The 25556-nt window shown below is 44.8% G+C and overlaps 2 long non-coding RNA genes across 5 annotated transcripts in view; both read left to right on the top strand.

The window, feature by feature from the left end:
• Positions 1–14725, top strand: part of LOC137321707 (uncharacterized) — a 33468-nt gene extending 18743 nt beyond the window's left edge. For both annotated transcript variants that reach the window (XR_010962888.1, XR_010962889.1), the window contains exons 2-3: positions 10373–10540; positions 14240–14725. This is a non-coding gene — a long non-coding RNA (uncharacterized lncRNA). The remainder of the gene's footprint in view (positions 1–10372; positions 10541–14239) is intronic.
• Positions 14726–15009: 284 nt separating this feature from the next.
• Positions 15010–25556, top strand: part of LOC137321709 (uncharacterized) — a 54882-nt gene continuing 44335 nt past the window's right edge. For 2 of the 3 annotated variants that reach the window (XR_010962892.1, XR_010962890.1), the window contains exons 1-2: positions 15010–15093; positions 24657–24765. This is a non-coding gene — a long non-coding RNA (uncharacterized lncRNA). The other variant, XR_010962891.1, reaches the window with a different exon arrangement.

The following is a 25556-nucleotide window of genomic DNA, read 5'->3' on the forward strand; positions in this document are numbered from 1 at the left end:
TCTGGCGTGAATGTTACTTGCCACTTATCAGCCCAAGCCTGGATGTTGCTGCATGCAGGCACGGACAATGTGGAAAATTGCCCAGGTATGTCCTGTCCACAAAAAGCAGGACAAATTCAATCCGACCAATTACCACTCCATCAGCCCACTCTCAATCACCAGCAAAGTGATGAAAGGTGTTGTCGACAGTGCTATCAAGCGGCACTTACTCACCAATAACCTGCTCACCGATGTTCAGTTTGGATTCCGCCAGGACCACTTGGCTCCAGACCTCATTACAGCCTTGGTCCAAACATGGACAAAAGAGCTGAATTCCAGAGGTGAGGTGAGAGTGACTGCCCTCGCTACCACACGGACTGCAGCGGTTCAAGAAGGCGGCTCACCACCACCTTCTCGAGGGCAATTAGGGATGGGCAATAAATGCTGGCCTCGCCAGCGACGCCCCCATCCCGTGAACGAATAAAAAAAAAGGACTGCTTCACTATCTGAGAGGTTGCGAATGGAACTGAACACTGCAATCATCAGCGAACATTCCCATTTCTGACCTTATGATGGAGGGAAGGTCATTGATGAAGCAGCTGAAGATGGTTGGGCTTAGGATACTGCCCTGAGGAACTCCTGCAGCAATGTCCTGGGGCTGAGATGATTGGCCCGCAACAACCACTACCATCTTCCTTTGTGCTAGGTATGACTCCAGCCACTGGAGAGTTTTCCCCCTGATTCTCATTGACTACAATTTTACTAGGGCTCCTTGGTGCCACACTCGGTCAAATGCTGCCTTGATGTCAAGGGCAGTCACTCTCACCTCACCTCTGGAATTCAGCTCTTTTGTCCATGTTTGGACCAAGGCTGTAATGAGGTCTGGAGCCAAGTGGTCCTGGCGGAATCCAAACTGAACATCGGTGAGCAGGTTATTGGTGAGTAAGTGCCGCTTGATAGCACTGTCGACAACACCTTTCATCACTTTGCTGGTGATTGAGAGTGGGCTGATGGAGCGGTAATTGGTCGGATTGAATTTGTCCTGCTTTTTGTGGACAGCACATACCTGGGCAATTTTCCACATTGTCGGGTAGATGTCAGAGTTGTAGCTGTACTGGAACAGCTTGGCTAGAGGCGCGGCTAGTTCTGGAGCACAAGTCTTCAGCGCTACAGCCAGGATGTTTTTGGGTCCCATAGCCTTTGCTGTATCCAGTGCACTCAGCCATTTCTTGATATCACGTGGAGTGTATCGAATTGGCTGAAGACTGGCTTCTGTGATGGTGGGGATATCGGGAGGAGGCCGAGATGGATCATCCACTCGGCACTTCTAGCTGAAAATGGTTGCAAACACTTCAGCCTTGTCTTTTGCACTCAGGTGCTGGACTCCGCCATCATTGAGGATGGGGATGTTTACAGAGCCTTCTCCTCCAGTTAGTTGTTTAATTGTCCACCACCATTCATGACTGGATGTGGCAGGACTGCAGAGCTTTGATCTGATCTGTTGGTTGTGGAACCTCTTAGCTCTGTCTATAGCATGTTGCTTCTGCTGTTTAGCTTACATGTAGTCCTGAGTTGTAGCTTCACCAGGTAGGCACCTCATTTTTAGGTACACCTGGTGCTGCTCCTGGCATGCTCTTCTACACTCCTCATTGAACCAGGGTTGATCCCCTGGCTTGTTGGTAATGGTAGAGTGAGGAATATGCCGGGCCATGAGGTTACAGATTGTGCTGGAATACAATTCTGCTGCTACTGATGACCCACAGCACCTCATGGATGCCCAGTTTTGAGCTGCTGAATCTGTTCTGAATCTATCCCATTTAGCACGGTGGTAGTGCCACACAACACATTGGATGGTGTCCTCAGTGCGAAGACGGGACTTCGTCTCCACGAGAACAGTGCGGTGGTCACTCCTACCAATACTGTCATGGTCAGATGCCAATACTGCGACAGATAGATTGGTGAGGATGAGGTGAAGTAGGTTTTTTCCTCATTTTGGTTCGCTCAACCTCTGCTGCAGGCCCAGTCTGGCAGCTATGTCCTTCAGGACTCGGCCAGCTCGGTCAGTAGTGGTGCTCCCGAGCCACTCTTGGTGATGGACATTGAAGTCCCCCACCCAGAGTAAGTTTTGTGCCCTTGCTACCCTCAGTGCTTCCTACCAATACTGTCATGGAGCACAAGTCTTCAGCGCTACAGCCAGGATGTTTTTGAGTCCCATAGCCTTTGCTGTATCCAAGTGGTGCTCAACATGGAGGAGGACTTCCTCTCCATAAATTTTATTTCCTAATTATCATGATTTTTGGTCACGCATCTGTCAGCATTTATCATTGTAAATTGCTATGTCAACATTTCCCTTTCAACTTTGTTATGTCAACAGTCACAATGTATCCGCAGACTCTGGCCACTAGGTGACTCTCTTCCAATTCCATCACCATTATATATAAAAAGAACCGTATATTCATCAACTGACCATAGGCAATTTACTAGTAATATTTTAAATTACATACATGTGGCACACATTCTATTGAAATCTTCTGTGTAAACCACCTCCTAGGAAGATTTTTTTGCAATTACCTGTGCTGTTTATAGGTTACATTGAGTTACATTGAAACTACAGCACAGAAACAGGCCATTCAGCCCAACTGGTCTGTGCCGGCGTTTATGCTCCACACGATCCTCCTCCCTCCCTACTTCATCTAACCCTATCAGGATACCCTTCTATTCCTTTCTCCCTCATATGCTTATTTAGCTTCCCCTTAAATGCATCTATGGTATTTGCCTCAACTGCTCCTTGTGGTAGCTCTTTGCACATTCTTATCACTCTTTGGTTAAAAAAGTTTCTCCTGAATTCCCTATTGAATTTATTAGCGATTATTTTATATTTATGACTTCTAGTTTTAGACTCCCCCACAAGTGGAAACACTTTCTCTACGTCTACCCTATCAAACCCTATCGTTATCTTAAAGACTTCAATCAAATCACCCCTGAGCCTTCTCTATTCTAGAGAAAAGCACCCCAGCCTGTTCAGCCATTCCCGAGAAGAATATCCTCTCAGTTCTGGTATCATCCATGTGAATCTTTTTTGCACCCTCTCCAATACCTCACATCCTTTCTATAATATTGGGACTGAACTGTGCACAATACAAATGTGCTCTACTCAAGTTTCTATACAAGTTTAACATAACTTCTCTGCTTTTCATTTCCATCCCTCTAGAAATGAGCTCTAGTGTGTGATTTGTCTTTTTTATGGCCTTATTTACCTGCGTCACTACTTTTAGTGATTTGTATATCTGTACCCCTAGGTCCCTTTGCTCCTCTATCCCGTTTAGACTTTTATTATCAAGCAGTATGTGGCCTCCATATTTTTCCTACCTCACACTTATCTATATTGAAATTCATTTGCCAATTACACGCCCATTCTGCAAGATTATTAATGTCCTCTTGCATTTTGATGCGTTCTTTCTTAGTAATAACTACATCCCCCAATTTGGTGTCGTCCTCAAATTTTGAAATTGTACTTCCGATTCCCGAATCCAAATCCAATCCGAATCCAAAGTTAATGTAAATTGTGAACAACAGTGGTCCCAGCACTGATCCCTGTGGAACACCACTTCACACCTTTTGCCAGTCGAAGTACCTACCCTTAACCCCTACTCTCTGTATTCTGTTTTGTAACCAGCTCGCTATCCATTCTGCCTCCTGTCCTCTGATTCTGAACTTAGCCATGAGTCGACAATGCAGTGCCTTATTGATGGCCTTTTGAAAGATCCAAATATATTACATCTACTGCATTACCCTTTTCTACTCTTTTTGTTACTTCTTCAAAGAATTCAATAAAGTTGGTCAAGCATGACTTTCCCTTCTGTAATCTGTGCTGACTATTCTTTATTATATTTTCGTTCTCTAGATGTCTTTCTATTACATCTTTGAGTAAAGATTCTATTATCTTTCCTACCACCGATATTAAGCTAACTGGTCTGTAGTTCCTTTGTCTTGTTCTATCTCCCTTTTTAAATATAGGAATAACATTAGCTATCCGCCAGTCCTCTGGCACTTTTCCATTTACTAGTGAATTATTATACATATGTAATAATGCCTCTGCTATCTCCTCCCTAACTTCTTTTAATATTCACAGATGCAATCCATCCGGACCAGGGGTCTTATCCTCCCTTAGTTTGATTTGTTTATCAATTATCTCCCCCCTTTCTATTTTAAATGTTTGAGGGTTTGTCACGGTTTTTACTTATATTGAATTTCTAATCAACTCACATTACATATTAATGTCCTGCCCACCTTGTTAGTCTCCCTGGTAAATATGGAGGCAAAGTAACTATTCAATATTTCTGTCATTTCGCTGTCGTTACCTGTGTATCCCTTAGTGGCCCTGTCCCTATTCTGATTTTTCTTTTGTTATTTATGGGCTCGATTTTTGGACGTCCGAGACGGCGGGTTCGTGGCGGGGGGGGCTCCGAAAATCGGGGATTCCTGGGGCGGGTCCAGAGCCCGGCTCCAACCCGCCCACTTTCGGGTTCCCCAGTGACGCGCTTAGATGCGCGCGCAGCCCCCGCATGCGGGACTGATCCCACTTAAGGCAATTAATGTGATCGTTCAGGTCGTTAGCAGACCTGATTTGTAGGATATTTTAGGAGGGGTGGGATTTTCATCCCAACTGAGAGTGTTTCCCGTACTGGGGGAAACACTCCCAGTTGAAATGGACATGTTGCAGCCACCAGCCTGTGGCAGCTGCAAAGGTCCATTTGACAGGTGGTGGGGGGAGACCCTCACTCATTGCAGGAGGCCACTCTGTCACTTTGGACAAAGTTTGGCCGGCACCACCCTCCTCCTAACAATAAAATTCACCATCTTGGAACCTCAACCTGTGCAGACACATTTACCTATCTTGCGGACCCCCTCAAACATACATCTTCCGGATGAGGTCCGCCATAGCTGCAGTCATGACCTCCTCAGAGGACGAACAGCATCACCAGCTTCGCCGGCCACGCCGTCCACCTCTGACACATGGAGCTTCACAACACAGTGCTGTGACACATCCACCTGTACAGCAGGAGGGAGGGCAACCGCAGAGAGAGATGCGCCGCAGAAGGCACTACCCTTGCCACAGGTTCCACAGACCGAGGCTCAGCTTCCTGGACCTCTCTGAGCAGCAGTGCACACGGAGACTCAGAGTCACTCGACATGTAGTCATGGACATCTGCAGCCTCCTTCATGCCAAGCTGCTCCTGGCTGGCCCAAGCACCATCTTCTTACCTGTCGCTGTCAAAGTCACCACTGCCCTCAACAACTTCTCCTTCGCATCCTTCCAGGGTGCCACCGTGGACATCGCCGATGTCTCTCAGTCGTCTGCACCTACACCTACACCCACTCTGCAGTGACACAATGGGTGGCATCGGTTGTGGGTCTTCATTGTGATCCTCAGGAAAGGGCATTATTGCACAAACCAGACAAGATTTGCAAAGACGTGGTAGTAGTGGTGACAATATAATATGTAATGTGAGTTGATTAGAAATTCAATATAAGTAAAAACCGTGACAAACCCTCAAACACCCTTGTGCATCCCCTTCATGCTCACGACCCGTTTGCCTTATGCTTCCTACTACACATATGTGATGCATGCCCTGTGGCTGCAGCACAGGTAGTGGCAGGTTGGGTGAGGCTGATGGGAAAGAGATGCATCAGAGGGTGAGTATGAGACGGAGCCATGAGATTATATGAGGATTGGGTTGAGTGGTAGTGGTGGGATGAGTACTGGCGAGGTGAGTAAGTGCAGGTAAGATGAGGATGAGCTTTGAGTGGGTGTGAGGAGTGATGTGATAGAGTAGTGTTGGCAGTGCAGAAGGAGATGTGGGGTGGAGGCAGTGATGTGGCAGACGGAGTATAGGGGAATGAGTAAGTGTACTCACTTCGGCTGACCTACTTAGGTCATTGAAGCGCCTCCTGCACTGTATGCAGATGCGTGATATGTTGGTGGTGCTGGTGACCTCCTCTACCACCTCGAACCAGGCCTTCGTGGTGGCAGAGGCAGGCCATTTCCTCCCGTCTGCCGGGGAGAAGATCTCTGTCCTCCCCCTCCTCCTCACCCCATCCAGTAGGACCTGGAGTGAGGCATCATTAAACCTGGGAGCAGCCTTCCCCCGGGGCTGCTCCATGCTGTAATTTTGGCTCCTTTCTGCAGCATCAGTCAGTGGAGGACTGCCCCTTTAAATAAGGCTCCTCCAGCTATGATGCGGGTGCGCAGTCCGCCCGCTGCGCAGCTTTCTAGCGCGAAACCCGGAAGCCATGGTAAGTGCCTTCAATTAGGCTGCGATCGCGTGCGGAGCACCCCGAATTAACTGGGCGCGTTACCCACATGCCCAGTTGACCCCCCGCTGCCAACCCACCTCCCTCCTAATATCGAGCCCTATGTGTCTGTAGACACATGTGGCTGTTATTTATATTCCTTGATAATTTAATCTCGTAGTTCCTCTTTGCTTTCCTATTTGCATTTTGACTTCTTTCCTAACCGCTTTGTATTCTCTTTTGTCATCCTCTCTTTTATTGTCCATGTACTTAGAGTATACTTTTTTCTTTAGTTTCAATTTACTCTTACCTCTTTATTCATCCATGGTGTTTCATTATTGGCTAGTTTGTTCTTGCTTGTTAGAGGAATATACTTTGTCTGAACTCTATTGATCACCGTTTGGAATATTATCCACTGCTGTTCTATTTGTTTGTCTGTCAACATTTTTTCCAGTTTATCTACCCTACTTTCATTCTCATCCCCTCAAATTAGCTTTTTTCAAATCTATTACTTTGATCTTTGACCTACTTACGTCTTTCTCAATCATTATTTTAAACCTTGTTATGTTATCATCATGTTTTGCCTAGATGTTCCTGATGCTTAGAAATTCAATTGCACTGAAAAACAGGTGCTCAGGGAGCATTGCATACACTGCACACACTTTTTCATGTCACAATGATAACGTGAAATTTATGCAGGCAGCTCATTATATGCCAGGCGTACAGCCAGTGCTACACACGCTGATAATTGGCTGCAAGCCTGTTGGGGAGGGTGAGAAATCAGACTTCACTGACACCACTTAAAGGCAGCCAGCACCTCTTAAAGGGGAGGTGCACTCTGGTTGGAGACAGCAAGGTAACTTCAGAACTGTGAAAATGGGTACAAGAGAGCCAGATAGGGCACCTAGGTTCTCTGATGCAGCGCTGGAGACCCTTAACCTGGCGGTGGAAGGAGGAGGAGGAAGATCCTGATCCCACTTGGGGGCAGAAAGCACTCCAGACAATTGCTCCGCCACCAGTGGAAAGAGGTTGCTGAGGGGAAATTTAGAAATCTAATGAGAAAAGTTAAGACAATAGAACAGTGTAGTGACTTGGGTAAAGATAAGCAGAGTGCAGCAGGAAGGGACAGAGAGTTTACCAATAATAGTGCAAAAACAAGTAAGGTCAAAGCAGGAAAAAATGGTAATAAGTCAAAATTAAAGACTCTTATCTGAATGCACAGAGCATTCGTAACAAGATAGATGAATTAATTGCACAAATAGAGATAAATGGGTTTGACCTAATAGCCTTTATAGAGACGTGGTTGCAAAATGACCACGGTTGGGAACTAAATATTCCAGGGTACATGACATTTAGAAAAGAGAGGCAGAATGGAAAAGGAGGGGGTGTAGCCCTAATAATAAAGGATGACGTAAGGACAGTGGTGAGAAAGGATCTTGGCTCAGAGGATCAGCAAATAGAATCAGTATGGGTGGAAATAAGAAATAACAAGGGGCAGAAAACATTGGTGGGAGTAGTTTCTCGGCCCTCTAATAGTGGCTGTACCGTTGGACAGAGTATTAATCATGAAATAATAGGATTTGTAACAAAGGTAATGCAGTAATCATGGGGGACTTTAATCTGCATATAGACTGGACAAATCAAATTTGCAAAGGTAGTTTGGAAGACGAGTTCATGGAATGTATTTGAGATGGTTTCCTAGAGCAATGTGTCACGGAACCAACAGGGAACACGCTATTTGAGATCTTGGGCTCTATTTTAGCACCCGCGATCGGGTGTGTTCGTGGCGGGGGGGCTGTGAAAATCGGGGATTCCCGGGGCAGGTCGGGAGCCCGGCTCCAACCCGCCCCATTTCCAGGTTCCCCACTGATGCGCTGACATGCGCGTGCAGCCCCCGCATGTGGGACTCCCGCCGGCAATTAAAGCCGGCGGCGTACCACTTAAAGTAATTGAACAGGTACTTCAGGTCGTTTACAGACCTGATTGACCTGTTATTTTAGCAGGGATGGGATTTTGCAACTGACTGGGACTGTTTCCCATACTGGGGGAAACACTCCTAGTTCAAATGGACGTGTTGCAGCCATCAGCCTGTGGCAGCTGCAAAGGTCCATTTGACAGGTGTGGGTGGGGGGGAGACCCTCACTCATTGCAGGAGGCCACTCTGTCACTTTGGACAAAGTTTGGCCTCCACCACTGAAGGGATTCGCAAAAATTCACATGTTCCCCCCACCCCGAAGATTTATTGGAGTTATTAAAGAAACCCTGGTGTGACTGTTTTAAAAATCCAGGATCTTTCAAAATGGCTGCGGTCAGACTCATGGCCTAAAAAAAAGCCTGCAGCATTCTCTAACAACTTGTCAGGCTTCGTGTCTCAGACAGGTTTCCTTGCACAATACAGTTGCATTCAAGCCCTGAGGCAAGCCATCAACATGGCCGGCCAACACATCAAAATTCAAGCAGGAAGTGATTGCAGGACAAAAGGTGAACCATCAAGGTACATTCGGAACAATGGTAAAGCAGTTATGGAACAGATCGATACAGGAACTGGCCATTATGTAAATGGGCCAGAAATGAGGTCCTTTGTCTTAAAGCAGTTATGGAACTCAGCAATACAGGAACCGGCCATTAATGTAAATGGGCCAGAGATGGGGTCCTTTGTCTTACGTTTCGTGCTTAAATCAAACAATGAAGCACGCTGATGAGGTACGAAAAAAACCTGTTACCAAGAGGGTATAACTGGGGCTTGCCCAGTATCTCTCTCTCTCTTTCTCTTCGCCTGGTGGCCGGGGTCCTGCTGCTCACTAGCTCAGACTTGAGAAGGAAGGCCATCCAGAAAAACCTCGCAAACGCAGCAGGAGGCCAGGCCTTTTCATCTGTTTCACCGGTGAGCATTAATTTTCTGGCCGCCACAATAAAATCTAGCTAGGTATAAGGGTGGGGGTTAAGGGATATTGCTAAACTTGTGATTTTAGAATTTTCCCTCGATGTGTCCGTTTTCTTCCACCCCGATAAGTGTAAGACTGTATTACATCCATAGCGATTTCTTTCTTTTATCTTCTGTATAATACTGTTTACCTTGTAGTTTTAGTTTTCTTATTAATAAACATTGGTTTTCCTTGTACCAATCCACTGGTCTGTTCGTCTGTCTTTGTTACCACTCGATAAGTCCTCAGCTCAGAATCAGGAAGGGGTAAGCGATTCGCAACCGCACAGGCGGGCAGGGCAGCTCAGGAAAACATAACTGGCTGACCTATTATAAGCCCGAGAAACAGTAATAAAAACCCCTTACACCACCCTCCTCCTAACAATAAAATTCACAAACCTGCACACTTACCCCGGTGTCCAGACACATTTACCTACCTTGCAGACCCCCTCAGATGTACATCTTCCAGATGGGGGCCACCGTAGCTGCAGTCATGACCTCCTCAGAGGGCGAACAACATCACCAGCATCGCCGGCCAAGCCGTCCACCTCTGACACGTGGAGCTTGACAACACAGTGCTGTGACACATCTACCTGCAAAGCAGGAGGGAGGGCAACCACAGAGAGAGATGCGTCGCAGTGGGCACTACCCTCGCCACAGGATCCACAGACTGAGGCTCAGCTTCCTGGACCTCTCTGAGCAGCAGTGCACATGGAGGCTCAGAGTCACTTGACATGTAGTCGTGGACATCTGCAGCCTCCTTCATGCTGTCGCCATCCCCAAATTTGTCTTCACTAATCTTTTTCTCTTGACATATTTATAGAAGCTTTTACAGTCAGTTTTTATGTTCCCTGCTAGTTTACTCTCAATCAATATCTTTGTTCTCCTTTGCTGAATTCTAAACTGCTCCCATTCCTCAGGCTTGCCGCTTTTTCTGGCAATTTTATATGCCTCCTCTTTGGATCTAATACTATCCCTAATTTCTTTTGTAAGCCACGGTTGAGCCACCTTTCCTGTTTTATTTTTGCACCAGATAGGAATGAATAATCGTTGTAATTCCTGCACACGTTCTTTAAATATTAGCCATTGCCTATCCACCGTCATACCTTTTAGTAAAGTTCCCCAATCTATCCTAGCCAACTCACACCTCATACTTTCGTAATTTCCTTTATTTAGATTCAGGATCCTAGTTTCGGATTCAACTACTTCACTCTCCATCTTAATGTGGTATGATGATCAGTGGGAAATGTTTAAAGAAACATTTAACGTGATACAGAACCGGTTTATACCCCGAGAAGCAAGAACTCTACTTGCCAAAAAAAACAGCTATGGACAACTAAAGAGGTAAGGGACAGTATAAGAAATAAGGAAAGGGCATACAAAAAGGCAAAAAACGGCACAGATCCTGGTGAATGGGAAAGATATAAAGATCAACAAAGGATCACAAAACAGATAGTAAGAGCTACAAAAAGAGAGTATGAAAAGAAACTTGCAAGGGACATCAAAACCAATACGAAGAACTTTTATAGTTACATTAGGAAAAAGAGGGAAGTCAGGAGCAGTGTTAGCTCCTTAAAAACTGAAAGTGGGGATATTGTCATTGACAGTATTTACCGTAGAAAAATAGGATAGCATGCCGGAAATCCCAAGAAAACTAATATTGAATCGGGGACAGGGACTCAATAAAATTAACATAAGTAAAACAACAGTAATGAAGAAAATAATAGCACTAAAGAGTGACAAATCCCCAGGACCAGATGGTTTCCATCCCAGGGTTTTAAAGGAAGTAGGTGAGCACATTGCAGATGCCCTAACTATAATCTTTCAAAGTTCTCTAGATTCAGGAATCGTCCCTCTAGATTGAAAAATTGCACATGTTACTCCGCTTTTTAAGAAAGGAGAGAGAGGGAAACCAGGGAATTATAGACCAGTTAGCCTAACATCTGTTGTGGGGAAAATGCTGGAGTCTATAATTAAGGATAGGGTGACTGAACACCTCGAAAATTTTCAGTTAATCAGAGAGAGCCAGCATGGATTTGTGAAAGGTAGGTCGTGCCTGACAAACCTGATTGAATTTTTTGAAGTGGTGACTAAAGTAGTGGATAGGGGAATGTCAATGGATGTTATTTATATGGACTTCCAGAAGGCATTTGATAAAGTCCCACATAAGAGACTGTTAGCTAAGATAGAAGCCCATGGAATTGAGGGAAAAGTACAGACTTGGTTAGGAAGTGGCTGAGCGAAAGGCGACAGAGAGTAGGGATAATGGGTAGGTACTCACATTGGCAGGATGTGACCAGTGGAGTCCCGCAGGGATCTGTCTTGGGGCCTAAATTATTCACAATATTTATTAACGACTTAGATGAAGGCATAGAAAGTCTCATATCTAAGTTTGCCGATGACACAAAGATTGGTGGCATTGTAAGCAGTGGAGATGAAAACATAAAATTACAAAGGGATATTGATAGATTAGGTGAATGGGCAAAACTGTGGCAAATGGAATTCAATGCAGACAAATGTGAGGTCATCCATTTTGGATCAAAAAAGGATAGAACAGGGTACTTTCTAAAAGGTAAAAAGTTAAAAACAGTGGATGTCCAAAGGGACTTAGGGGTTCAGGTACATAGATCATTGAAGTGTCATGAACAGGTGCAGAAAATAATCAATAAGGCTAATAGAATGCTGGCCTTTATATCTAGAGAACTAGAGTACAAGGGGGCAGAAGTTATTCTGCAGCTATACAAAACCCTGGTTAGACCGCACCTGGAGTACTGCGAGCAGTTCTGGGCACCGCACCTTCGGAAGGACATGTTGGCCTTGGAGGGAAAGCAGCGTAGGTTTACTAGAATGATACCCGGACTTCAAGGGTTAAATTACGAGGAGAGATTACACAAATTGGGGTTGTATTCTCTAGAGTTTAGAAGGTTAAGGGGTGATCTGATTGAAGTTTATAAGATATTAAGGGGAACAGATAGGATGGATAGAGAGAAACTATTTCTGCTGATTGGGGATTCTAGGAGTAGGGGGCACAGTCTAAAAATTAGAGCCAGACCTTTCAGGAGTGAGATTAGAAAACATTTCTACACACAAAGGGTGGTAGAAGTTTGGAACTCTCTTCTGCAAAAGGCAATTGATGCTAGCTCAATTGCTAATTTTAAATGTGAGATAGATAGCTTTTTGGCAACCAAACGTATTAAGGGATATGGGCCAAAGGCAGGTATATGGAGTTAGATCACAGATCAGCCATGATCTTATCAAATGGCGGAGTGGGCTCGAGGGGCTGAATGGCCTACTCCTGTTCCTATGTTCCTATTCAATAAGGTGCCACATAAAAGGTTGTTACACAAGGTAAGGGCTCATGGGGTTGGGGATAATATATTAGCATGGATTGAGGATTGGTTAAAGGACAGAAAACAGAGAGTAGGGATAAACGGGACATTCTCAGATTGGCAGGCTGTAAATAGTGGGGTGCCGCAAGGATCGGTGCTTGGACCTCAGCTATTTTCAATCTATATTAATGACTTAAATGAAGGGACCGAGTGTAATGTATCTAAGTTTGCTGATGATACAAAGCTAGGTGGGAATGTAAGCTATGAGGAGGACAAAGAATCTGCGAAGGAATATAAACAGGTTAAGTGACAGGGCAAGAAGTTGGCAGATGGAGTATAATGTGGGGAATTTTTTTTATAATTCATTCATGGGATGTGGGCGTTGCTGGCAAGGCCATCCTTTATTGCCCAACCCTAATTGCCCTTGATAAGGTGGTGGTGAGCCGCCTTCTTGAACCGCTGCAGTCCATGTGGTGAAGGTTCTCCCACAGTGCTGTTAGGAAGGGAGTTCCAGGATTTTGACCCAGCGACGATGAAGGAACGGCGATATATTTCCAAGTCGGGATGGTGTGTGACTTGGAGGGGAACGTGCAGGTGGTGTTGTTCCCATGTGCCTGCCGCTCTTGTCCTTCTAATTGGTAGAGGTCGAGGGTTTGGGAGGTGCTGTCGAAGAAGCCTAGGCGAGTTGCTGCAGTGCATCCTGTGGATGGTACACACTGCGGCTACTGTGCGCTGGTGGTGAAGGGAGTGAATGTTTAGGGTGGTGGATGGGGTGCCAATCAAACGGGCTGCTTTGTCCTAGATGGTGTCGAGCTTCTTGAGTGTTGTTGGAGCTGCACTCATCCAGGCAAATATAAGGTTACTCACTTTGGTAGGAAGAATAGAAAAACAGAATACTTTTTAAATGGTGAGAAACAATTAAATGTTGGTATTCAGAGAGACTTGGGTGACCTTGTACAAGAAACACAGGAAGTTAGTATGCAGGTACTGCAAGCAATTAGGAAGGCAAATGGCATGTTGGCCTTTATTGCAGCGCGTTGGAGTACAAGAGTAAGGAAGTCTTACTACAGATGTATAGGGCATTGGTGAGACCTCAGCTGGAGCACTGCATACAGTTTGGTTTCCTTATCTAAGGAAGGATATACTTGCCTTGGAGGCGGTACAACGAAGGTTCACTAAATTAATTCCTGGGATGAGAGGGTTGGCCTATGAAGAGAGGTTGAGTAGAATGAGGTCGAAGATCAGCCATGATCTAATTGAATTGCGGAGCAGGCTCAAGGGTCCGTATGGCCCATTCCAGCTCCTATTTCTTATGTTGTTATCATATGTAGGTCAATGTTAGGACCTCAGCTCTTAGGACATGGCTGCAATGCCGGTAAAAGTTCAGTGACCTCACCAGAGTTGTCGAGGTAAGAATCTCACCTCTCACATCAATTACTCTCTCCTCACACCTGTACCACCTGCAGCCACACTACTCACAACACTTCCCTTCCCTACTTGCCTTCTTCACTCTCCTACAATTACTGCACCACTCTTCACTCCACCTCCTTCTACTCCTACTCACACACTCTGCAGATCCTACTCTCACCATTATTGCAGCCCTTAGTTCCCCACACCTCGCTTCTGCACAACATCCACACTATTCCACCATGACAGGCACATTCTAATATCAGCTCATAAAGCTGTCACTAACACACTGTCTTCTTTTTTGCAGGAGAAGGTCGCGCACAACAAGAGGCAGGAGTCGGCGACCGGAGGAGGCCGAGCCCACCTGTACACCCTTTCCCCACTCGAGGGAAGACGTGTTGGCCATCACGGACAGGGAGTGGGTCATGGCTGTTGCAAGTTGCAATGCTGGAGGAGATGTTGTGCAGGTTTTCTTCTAGTACTGCCAGACTTGGGGACTTTCCTCCCATATCTACTAGATCCCCAATGCTTCCATTGTCCAAAAAACCCTCCCTACTACTGAAAGACCCCTGAACCCCACTGCATGGGTATATGGTGCTGCCATATTCTGGAACCTGCCACCTATTGCTGCACTTCAAGGTCAACAAATTAAAGTTTTCTATTTTGTGAACACTGATCTCACATGACAGTAAAGGCTCAATCAACTAATGGCACATTAAAGATTGTTTTACATGGATTGCTGCAATGATATGTCATATCTGCCATGTCTTTGTGCATAATTATTATGGGTCAGCTCCATATTTGATTACACATTAGTGGTCTCACAAGTAGTTTCAGCTGTTGTTTCACATTGTTTCAACCCTTTTATTACTGCATTTTGGGTTTTTTTCTCCACTTTTAATGTTCAACCTGTAATTAAAACTACAAATTTGAGCAGTGGTCTGACATGTAGTATTTTCACTTTCCAAAGAAAATAGGCGAATATGGGCATTCCGTGTAATCTTTGGTGTACTACATACCATAATTAAGGGTAATAATTAATCTTGGGCACGGCAGTCCACGCACAGAATGTACAAGGGCACAGGTTTCAGATTGCAGGAGACTTGGCCTGCTTATCGAAACTGTCTTTTCACCATAAACCCGAGACAGGAAGTTCAAACGGTAACAATTTGTTGGATAAATGTCACTCACAGACCAAACATCTTGTTTAAAGTTCAAAATAAAAGAAATGAGTGCAGAAGCAAACAACAATTACTGTGAGTACAAAGGCCCAGAAAGACATGGGCAGAGAGTTAGAATTGGCAGCAGAGGAAAGCTAATGCTGTTATGAAGATGAAACGTAGGTCGGCATTAGAGGAGGAGTAGCACAAGCTCAAGGAGGAATAATGTCAGCACAAGGAGAAGAAAAGGGCATCAGTGCAACTACAAAGTGGAGGAAAAGGAGAACAATGGAGGCATTCAAAATATTGAAGGGTTTCGATAGAGTAAATAAGGAGAGACTCTTTTCACTGGCAGAAGAGTCAATAACCAGATGACACAGATTTAAGGTAATTGGCAAAAGAGCCAGAGATAAGATGAGGAGAACTTTTTTTATGCAGCGAGTTGTTATGACCTGGAATGCACTGCCTGAAAGGATGGTAGAAGCAGATTCATTAGCAACTTTCAAAAGGGAATTGGATAAATACTTGAAGGGAAAAAAATTGCAGGGCTATGGGGAAAGAGCAGGGGAGTGGGACTAATTGGATAGCTCTTTCAAAGAGCCGGCACAGGCACAATGGGCCGAAAGGCCTCCTTCTGTGCTGTAAAATTCTATGATTCCTTAAGATCAGCGATTGGGGAAGTTGATTCAGCCCATTATTCTGTATTATATAACTTTATTATGTCTAAGCTTATTCCAAATATTAAGGAAGGGGATGACAGATGGTTTCTTAAGGGCATTCAAACTGCTGGCAAAGCTCTGAAGGTAGAGAAAAGAAGTATGGGCTGAAAGGCTGGTACCGTCATTTAACTATTTACTATTGCAAGTAGATTTGATACAGATTATAATGTAGTGGAGCAAGCAATTCTCAGTGTTTTTAACCAGACACCAGAAGTAAATTTAAAATGTTACAGGAAGCTTAGGACCGTAGTTAGAGAATGAGCAAGAAGAATGCAAGATATATTGAAATTGTGGCTACTGGAAGAAAATATAATGACCTATGATGAACTGTGTGAGATAATATTAAAAATAATTTTCTGGAAGTTGTTCAAGATAATATATGACCCAGTATCCTGAGTCAGATCGTCAATTGAGCTTATCATTTTCAGGCCTCACATGTTTCAGGCAGCGGCCGAGTGAGCGATGGGAGGGCAGAGGTTCCACACCAATGGACAACCGAGTGATTCACTGAGTTAATAATCTGCTGACACCCCAGAGATTGTATAGCCCACAGGCAAGAAATAGGAGTCATTTTATGAGTCCACACTCAGCCATGAGAAGAAAATTGCAGTTATATGGGAGGCAAGGAATTTCAGCACTATGGCTGAGAGTGTGGAGGAATCTGTTTCCAGCATGTGTGGTGTTATCTCCCAGGGCATAACCGTTCTGCGGTGTACCCTGGATAGTGTGGTCACCAGGCCCTCACAGCAGGAGTCCATGTGGCATGCATTGCAGCTTTGTTGGAAGCTCAAGCAGCTGCCATGCAGACTCGGCTCCACAATGGAGAGATTAATGGATTGAATTGATAGGGGCTTTGAAGGGGTCGGTCATCTTCTGCAATCTGCTCTCCCGCAGATCAGTGGAAGTGCTGAGGCCCAGCCCCAAGGGAGTGGCAGTGGCGTAATGGGAGCGGCACTTGCTAGTCTCTCTCAGGATGTCAGCACATCTTCCTCCTTCGTCACTCTCTCAATCCATGGTGTCAGCAAGTCAGCTGGGAAAGACTTCCCCGGCAGTAGCTGAGGTGCAACAGTCTGCAAACAGGCCCTCATTTGCTCCAGCATCTAGAAGTTAGCGGCCATGAGCATCTCAAAGGACCCTACATGAGCAACAGCAGCCTTCCATCTGCTTTGCTAAGACCAGTAGGGGAGCACCTCATAGTAGTAGTAGAGTTAGTAAACCTGTAAAGAAAAGCACTGTGGGTTGATCACTTGGGTGAGAAATGAATGGAGAGAAAGTATTTGCCATTAAATTACATTTGGCACTTTGGTCTGCAGTGTAGTTTAATAACAGTTTCTGCATTTGCATTGTCTGTATGTCATTGATATAAAAGTTAAGTAAATGGTTTGAATGTTCCTTAATGCAGGATGAAGGGAGTGGTGAAGGATGTATCAAGAACTGTTAAGCAGAGGAGCTTCGTAAGTTATATGGGCAGGGACGTGAGCAGCTTAGTGGAATTTCTGAGCAATGAGCTGATCCCTCACATCTCTTGCTATAAGGTGTTGAGCTGGCCCTCCTTCTTATGCTGCTTCCGGTCCTTCCCCGAGTCTTTCTTTTCTGATGAACACTCCTGCTGCTGCTGCTCTGCCTCCTCCAAATGCAGGCCTCACTGTAATGAGAAGTTATGCAGCATGCAGCTCACCACAACAATGTGACTGACTGAGGCATATTGTAGGGAGCCCCCCGACTGGTCGAGACACCTAAATCTCTGCTTCAGCATCCTTATAGAGTCATAGAGTTATACAGCACGGATAGAGGCCCTTCGGCCCATCGTGTCCACGCCGGCCATCAGCCCTGTCTACTCTAATCCCATATTCCAGCATTTGGTCCGTAGCCTTGTATGCTATGGCATTTCAAGTGCTCATCCAAATGCTTCTTGAATGTTGTGAGGGTTCCTGCCTCCACAACCCTTTCAGGCAGTGAGTTCCAGACTCCAACCACCCTCTGGGTGAAAAAGTTCTTTCTCAAATCCCCTCTAAACCTCCCGCCTTTTACCTTGAATCTATGTCCCTTTGTTATAGAACCCTCAACGAAGGGAAAAAGCTCCTTAGTATCCATCCTATCTGTGCCCCTCATAATTTTGTACACCTCAATCATGTCCCCCCTCAGCCTCCTCTGCTCCAAGGAAAACAAACCCAATCTTCCCAGTCTCTCTTCATAGCTGAAGCGCTCCAGCCCTGGTAACATCCTGGTGAATCTCCTCTGCACCCTCTCCAAAGTGATCACATCCTTCCTGTAGTGTGGCGACCAGAACTGCACACAGTATTCCAGCTGTGGCCTAACCAGTGTTTTATACAGCTCCATCATAACCTCCTTGCTCTTATATTCTATGCCTCGGCTAATAAAGGCAAGTATCCCATATGCCTTCTTTACCACCTTATCTACCTGTTCCGCCGCCTTCAGGGATCTGTGAACTTGCACACCAAGATCCCTCTGACCCTCTGTCTTGCCTAGGGTCCTCCCATTCATTGTGTATTCCCTTGCCTTGTTAGTCCCTCCAAAGTGCATCACCTCGCACTTTTCCAGGTTAAATTATGGTGTGTTCTACAACGATCCTGGTGGTTCCCTGGCTTCAGTTATGTCTGTGTTGCTGGGGTTTGGTGTGGTTCCGCAGGGGTGTCATCAGCCACGTCAGTCCCCCAGCAGCGATGCTGTCTCGTTCCTCACGGTCGAATATTGGGGGTGGGGGTGGGAGGGGTGGTACATTGTCTCAGGATTAATGCATCTTGGCAGCTCCCTGGGTACCTTGTTCAGACCTGCATGATGGTGTTCCTGTGATCAGCCACTAGCTGCACAAAGATGGAGTGGAATCTTTTCTATTTACATATGTTGCTGGCTGCTGTTCCGGTGCCCTGATGGCAACATGTGTGCAGCCAATGATGCCCTGCACATGAGGGAGCCATTGACTGCAGCATCGTTCCCTGAGCCCTCTTCGGCTGATGATTAAATGGGGAAGGAGATGTACTGTTCCATCCTGGTCAGCATGGCGTCAGTCACCTGCTTAATACAGCAGCGTACTGCAGATTGTGATAGCCGCCCGTTATACATCTCTCCTGATTTTTATTTCCATTGATTTCATGGAAATGAAAATCAGGAGAGACGTATATGGATGCCCAACCTGATTTCGCTAATTTTACACTATCGCCCAAAGTCAAAATGACCTCCAGTGAGTCTGCTCCAAAACCCAGTAACCTTTGTTTCCGAGGCCTTTCAAATTATATGGGGTCTTTAAGAGGCCGGGGGTAATTCATATGCTGCTTAAACTTAACCACTCAGATGGAATTCTAATTTTAATTACTGTCAGATGTTGAACGTACAAAAATGACGAATAGGAAAAGATCCACTGGTCCACCTAACCTGCCCCATATAGTTGTGATGCTCTATGCATCATGATACAGACACTTCCTACCCGCCCAGAGCCATATAATCTGGGAGAGGCGAAAAGCCTGATAAAAACCCAGGCCAATTAGGGGGAAAATTCCTCTTTGAATCCCTTTAAGCGATCAATACAAGTCCAGGAGATCACTGATCCTGATTTGTATTACAGGGTACCTACCCCTTGTACAGTGTGATCTCCTCCCCTGCCAGAAACAGGTCCTGCTATCTTTTGAAGGAATACAGTGAATCAGCGTTCACTGCACAAGCTGGCAACTTTTTCCACAGGTGCACTATTCTCTGGGAATAGAAGAATCGCCTAACATCCAACCTAGTTCTGCCCTTACATAACAACCTATCCAGTTGAAATAATTGGTCCACATTAAACACAATCTAGTCCCTTCATTACTTCATATGAAATGGGCAGATACATGGCAGATGAAATTTAACGCAGAGAAGTGTGAAGTGATTCATTTTGGTAGGAAGAATGAGGAGAGGCAATATAAACTAAAATGGTACAATTTCAAAGGGGGTGCAGGAACAGAGAGACCAGGAGGTGTACATACACAAGTCTTTGAAAGTGGCAGGACAAGTTGAGAAGGCTGTTAAAAAGGCACAAGGGATCCTTGGCTTATAAATAGAAGCATAGAGTACAAAAGCAAGGAAGTTATGCTAAACTTTTATTAAACACTGGTTAGGCCCCAGCTGGAGTATTGTGTCCAATTCTGGTCACCACACTTTAGGAAGGATGTCAAGGCCTCAGAGAGGGTGCAGAGGAGATTTACTAGAAAAGTACCAGGGATGAAAGACTTTGGTTACGTGGAGAGACTAGGGAAACTGGGGTTGTTCTTCTTCTGCTTCGAGCAGAGAAGGTTAAGGGAGATTTGATAGAGGTGCTCAAAATCATGGACGGTTGTGATAGAGTAAATAAGGAGAAACTGTTTCCAGTGGCGGAAGAGTTGGTAACCAGAGGGCACAGATTCAAGACAATTGGCAAAAGAATCAGAGGTGACATGAGGAAAAAAGAATTTACGCAGCGAGTTGTTATGATCTGGAATGCACTGCCTAAAATGGTGGTGGAGGCAGATTCAATAGAAACTTTCAAAAGGGAATTGGATGAATACTTGAAGTGGAAAGATTTTGCAGGGCTATGGGGAAAGAGCAGAGGAATGGGACTAGGTGGATAGCTCTTTCATAGAACTGGCACAGGCACGATAGGCCGAATGGCCTCCTTTTGTGCTGTATCATTATTTGATTCTATAATAAACCTTGATCAAATCACACCTGAGTCTATGCTTTTCTAAAGTAAACAGATCCAGCTCTTTGAGCCTATCTGGGTAACTAGAGCGTTTTAAACTGCAAATTAATCTTGTGGCCCTCCTCTGCACCCTTTCCAAAGACTCAATATCCCCCACCATTTGAGGAAACCAAAACTGGACACAGTATTCTAATTGAGGCCTAACCAAACTCTTGTACAAGGTCAAAATGATATGCTTTGTTTTATAGTAAATTGTCCTGTGAATATGTCCTAGAACCCTGTTCTCTTAGCTATACAACAACAACAACTTGCATTTATATAGCGCCTTTAACGTAGTAAAACATCACAAGGCGCTTCACAGGAGCATTATCAGACAAAATTTGACACCAAGCCACATAAGGACAGGTGACAAAGAGGTAAGTTTTAAGGAGCGCCTTAAAGGAGGAGAGTGTGGTATAGAGGCGGGGAGGTTTAGGGAGGGAATTCCAGAGCTTAGGGCCGAGACAGCTGAAGGCATGGCCACCAATGGTGGAGCGATTAAAATTGGGGATGCTCAAGAGACAAGAATTGGAGCAGCGCAGAGATCCCGGAGGGTTGTAGGGCTGGAGGAGGTTACAGAGATAGGGAATGGTGAGGCCATGAAGGGATTGGAAAACAAGGATGAGAATTTTAAAATCGAGGTGTTCCTGGACTGGGAGCCAATGTAGGTCAGCGAGAACAGGAGTGATGGGAGAGAGGGATTTGGGTGTCCTTTTACATAAATCACAGAAAGTTAACATGGAGGTACAGCAAGCAATTAGGAAGGCAAATGGTATGTTGGCCTTTATTGCAAGGGTGTTGGATTATAAGAGTAAGGAGGTCTTGCTGTAATTATATAGGGCTGTGGTGAGACTACACCTGGAGCACTGTGTACAGTTTTGGTCTCCTTACCTAAGGAAGGATATACTTGCCTTAGAGAGGGTACAACGAAGGTTCACTAGATTGATTCCTGGGACGAGAGGGTTCTTCTATGAGGAGAGATTGAATAAAATGGGCCTATATTCTCCGGAGTTTAGAAGAATGAGAGGTGATCTCATTGAAACATATAAAATTCTTAGAGGGCTTGACAGGGTAGAGGCTGAGAGGCTGTTTACCCTGGCTGGAGAGTCTAGAACTAGGGGTAATAGTCTCAAGATAAGAAGTCGGACATTTAGGATCAAGATGAGGAAAAAATCTTCAATCAGAGAGTTGTGAATCTTTGGCATTCTCTATCCCAGAGGGCTGCTGGTGCTCAGTCGTTGAGTATATTCAAGACAGAGATTGATAGATTTTTTGACACTAAGGGAATCAAGGGATAAGGGATATGGGGATAGGGCGGGAAAGTGGAGTTGAGGTAGAAGATCAGCCATGATCAGCCATGATTTTATTGAATGGCAGAGCAGGCTCGAGGGGCCGTATGCTCCTATTTCTTATGTTCTTATGATAAGGGCCACACCACCACCGTGGCGGTCTGGGCGGGGCAAGTGGTGGAAGATATAGCCTGGCGGGGAGGCTTCATTAAGGGGGCAGGTATCATCACCCGTCAGCGAGGTTTCCATCAAGGCCATAACATCAATGCAATCATCCACAATACACTCATGGATGGCAAGGGCTTTGTTTACAAGTGAATGGACATTCTGGAGGGAGAAGTGGAGAAGGGCGGTGATAGCTGATCTACTGGCAGAGTCCACAGGGTCAGTGCCGGGAGAGGTGAGAGGGATAGGAAGGAGATTGGCAAGATTAGCCCCCATCGGGCGCGCTGGGTGGGAAAGTCGGTGAGAGAGTAGGATGGGACAGTTAGGGTTACTGTTCGTAAGGAGGCAGCGATGAGTGCCTTGATGGGCCCTTTGGTCGATGCCAAGAGAGGCACTGAGGGAAGCTGTAGGCTTATTTAAGAGGGAATCAAGCCTGGGACGGCGGCAGGAGAGTTGGAAGATCGAGGATTGCTGAAGGGTTGGGGTAGGGATTTGGTGGGGGCAAAGTACCTGAGAGGAGAGAAATGTAAGGAGGCATGATGGAGGAGAGGGGCCTAGGAGGGGTAAAAAGAAAAGAAAAAAAGGGAAATAGAAGCGTTGGGCTCAGGTCCGGAGCAGCAGCCAAGACGTGCATGGGAAACTCAAGTTACATAAACGTGGGTAGATAGCAAGACTGGGATAGATATGCCTTGGTAATAAACAGGGAATAGAGAGGAGACAATAGGAGGGAGTCCAAGGTTAAAGTCAGAGGTCCCGTGGTGGGATAAAGTTGACCTCGATAGGGTGGAGTCAGCTTGGAGCATCAACAAACTGATATCCAGGTTTGGAGAAAGGTGTGGAGGGCGAGTGAGTCCAGAAACTCATGGCATTGGTCATGAACCTTTAGCGAATGATGCACTATAACCCCTAGATCTCTTTCACCACTGGCTTAAATTCTGTTGCCTGTAGGGTGTATGTATATTTAGCATTAGACTTGCCCACGTGCATAACACTACACTTTTCTAAGTTAAATGTGATTGGCCAAACACAAGCCCATTCCCCCAACACATTAAGATCTGTTTGTTGTAGTCAAGCATCCTCCTAACACCCGCACGTGTCTTGGTGTCGATCATTCCCCCCAACACCTACATCTAGGTCATTAATGAAAATAGTAAATAGCAACGGTCCTAACACTGATCCCTGTGAGACACCACTGGTGACTGGTCTCCAAGCAGATCCAAATCCATTGACAAAAACTTTCTGCCTATGGGCATTCAGCCAATTCTCAATTCACCGCAGCAGATTAGCACTAACTCCACACGATTCTATCTTGTAGAGAAGCCTCTTATGAGGTACCTCATCAAAAGCTTTCTGAGAGTCCAGATAGACAATGTCTACCAGGTTACCCTCATCCGCTAACCTCGAAAAATTCAATCAAATTCGTAATACACGACCTTCTTTTCCAGAAGCTGTGTTGGGTGTCCCTGATAAGGCCCTCTGTATCCAAGTGGTCCTATAGAGTATCTCCAACGATATCTTTGAGCTTCTTATCTATTACTGAAGTCAAGCTAATCTGCCCTTTAGTTACCCAGTTGTGCCTTACCACTCTTTTAAAAAATAGGAACTATGTTGGCATCCTTCCAGTTTGAGGGAAAGCAGTCAAATTGAAATGTCAACACATACCGATTGAATGAATGTGAAATAGATGAATTTTATTGCTCATACTGCTGAATCACTAAAAGGAGAATGTTTATAATACCTATATGTTAACACCTTACCTCACGAGGATGTGAGAGCTGATTTCAAAAGACTGGCTATAAAATGAAAGAATTCCCATTGCACAAATCACAGTGCAGGTTGCTTCATCTTTAGTTCTAACTGGGAGATCTGAACTCATCCATAAACAACATTGTATTGTGAAGTTTTACAAAAGACTGCTTCATCCAAAAGTTCTGCTGCTTAACAAACTGTGTGAGAAATGTGGATATTGTGGACTGTTGTTATCTTTATTGCTTTAAGTATTGTACTCTGTATTTTACTGTGCAGTAGGACCGGAATGTTGGGAAAAAGCCCAAACTGCAACAATAACCATTCATGGAAATACTTGCAGCTAGTTTCAATCCACGGCATGATCCATGAGAATGATCCTACCCTTTTCAGAAGCAAATTGTTCAATGGAAAAAAAGAAAGACTTGCATTTATTTGGCATCTTTCATGACCTCAGGACATCCCAAAACGGCTTTACGGCCAATGAAGTACTTTTGATGTGTAGTCACTGCTGTAATGTAGGAATGTCCAATGCCCAATCAAAATTTTCCAAGTTTAATTTTCCCTCTTGGAATAGTTTATCTGTCCAGTCTTTATGTCTTCCAATATTACTTACAGTTATTGGGTTAGTGCCTCTTCTCAGTCCCCAATCTCCCCTTCTTTTTAACTACAGTGCGTTAGCAGCCTATAATAATTATGTCACAGTGTGGCTGCTAAATAAAAGAAAATCATGTTCCCTTGATTGATAAGGAGTCTGGGGTCATTCTGTTCTCTCTACAAGCATCCACTGAACCCAAATTCTATTTATTTCAGGCCCATGATGTAAAAATATATATGTATATTGTGGCTGCTTCTACATTTGTTAGCCATGCTATTTAGAATTCAAAAGAGATTTGCATTCCATTGAGCAGAGCTCATTTGTAAAATCTCTCTGCAGGCTGCAGCTGGATTACAAGCTTTTAACTGACACCTTGTGGTGGTGGGTCAACCTCTTCACTCCGAGATTGAGGGAGAAGAATTAGAAATGACTATGAAGCACCAAACAGGTATTTATTATTTAGTAAAATCGCATAATTATAAGGTCCCCTTTTGGACGTGTGTTAGCTTTTGATACACAAGGAAAGTACAAAGGAATCAGTCAGGAGTTGCAAGAGCTGCAATCCCCAATGGCAGTGCTCAGAGCTGTAGATGGTTGTACTTTATGAATGCTGCTGCTTTTTGTAACAATAATAATTGTTACAAAAAAAGAGAGTTTTTGCTATTTTATTCTTCAAGCAGTTGCTACTTGAGCACTATTTTGTTAGAACTACTTGATTAAATTACTACCTTTTAACTCACTGTCAGCCATCTACAATGTAGAGCATCATATAGAGTACAGTATATGTAATAATTGCATGGAACATTGCTGAATTCACAATATTTTTGAATAGCTTTAAGAGAATTGCATTTTTTTCGAGTGTAAAATTGGTTCTGCATCCTCAAATGGCTCATCTGAGCTACATCTAGAATGTGTTCTTAATGCATAAAAACTCTCATCTATGCAAAGCATAGCAGTAGGGGGGCTAATTTAAAAGTGGGTACATGTACATCATGTACAGTACATGAGAGCTTTGCTCATCCACTAGTATCTTGCTTCTTACTTGTTTCTCCTTTAATGTTTCTAGCTTCTTCCTCCATTTGTTTCTGTCTCTATTTCCACCTCTTTTCATTCTCCTCTCTCTTTCTTGACTTTTGTTATTTATCAGCACAGGTGCATTCAGGCGCTACCTCTAGCGTACCTCTAGTATTAAACTACAAAGTTATTTTGATACAGAATAGTCTTTAACTCTAGAGCAGC

The sequence above is a fragment of the Heptranchias perlo genome, chromosome 5 (genome assembly GCF_035084215.1).
Source record: "Heptranchias perlo isolate sHepPer1 chromosome 5, sHepPer1.hap1, whole genome shotgun sequence".
NCBI classification, from domain to species: Eukaryota; Metazoa; Chordata; class Chondrichthyes; order Hexanchiformes; family Hexanchidae; genus Heptranchias; species Heptranchias perlo.